The sequence below is a fragment of the Heptranchias perlo genome, chromosome 20 (genome assembly GCF_035084215.1).
Source record: "Heptranchias perlo isolate sHepPer1 chromosome 20, sHepPer1.hap1, whole genome shotgun sequence".
Lineage (NCBI taxonomy): Eukaryota > Metazoa > Chordata > Chondrichthyes > Hexanchiformes > Hexanchidae > Heptranchias > Heptranchias perlo.
Genome location: NC_090344.1, coordinates 31,128,331 through 31,129,478, shown reverse-complemented (window position 1 = coordinate 31,129,478; position 1,148 = coordinate 31,128,331).

Below are 1,148 nucleotides of genomic sequence, written 5' to 3'. Positions count from 1 at the left end.
AGGGAGGTTGGGCAAACTGACCACGGCACCGTGGTACAGGGGGCCATTCAAGTGGGGGGAGTAAAAAGGAATGTGGTCGGGGATAGTATAGTCAGGGGGATAGACACTGTTCTCTGCAGCCACGAGCGGGAGTCCCAAAGGTTGTGTTGCCTGCCCGGTGCCAGGGTTAAGGACATCTCCTCGCGGCTGGAGAAGAACTTGGAGCATGAGGGGGAGGATCCAATTATCGTGGTCCACGTAAGAACCAACGACATAGGTAGAACTAGGAATAAGGTTCTGCTGAGGGAGTTTGAGGAGCTCGGGTCTAAGTTAATAATCTCTGGATTACTACTTGAGCCAAGCGCAAATTAGCATAGGGTCAAGCAGATCAGACAGTTAAATGCGTGGCTCAAAGAGTGGTGTGGGAGACAGGGGTTTCGATTCATGGGGCACTGGCACCAGTACTGGGGAAAGAGTTCCCTTGGGACGGGCTCCACTTAAACCGGGCTGGGACCAGTGTCTGGTGAATCGAATAACTAGGGCTGTTGATAGGGCTTTAAACTAAAAAAGCGGGGAGGGGAAATTTAGAAATCTGAAGAGAAAAGTCAAGGCCACAGAGCAGTGTAGTGATTTGGGTAAAGATATGATGTGGAGATGCCGGTGATGGACTGGGGTTGACAATTGTAAACAATTTTACAACACCAAGTTATAGTCCAGCAATTTTATTTTAAATTCACAAGCTTTCGGAGATTTTCTCCTTCCTCAGGCAAATGTTTCAAGATCTCCTTGAAGCCTACGCATTTATACATATTGAACAATAATACATGGTGTTTACAGACTGCCCCTGCAACTGCCCGTTGCCAAGGCAATCACCGTGTTCAGACAGAGAGGTGTTACCTGCAGAACCTCCGAATACACATTCAACAAAAAAACAAACAGGGAAAAAAAAGAGAGAAAAAAAAACACAGCCTTCCGGATGTTTCTGCCTCTCTCTGTGTTTTTTTTTCTCTCTTTTTTTTCCCTGTTTGTTTTTTTGTTGAATGTGTATTCGGAGGTTCTGCAGGTAACACCTCTCTGTCTGAACACGGTGATTGCCTTGGCAACGGGCAGTTGCAGGGGCAGTCTGTAAACACCATGTATTATTGTTCAATATGTATAAATGCGTAGGC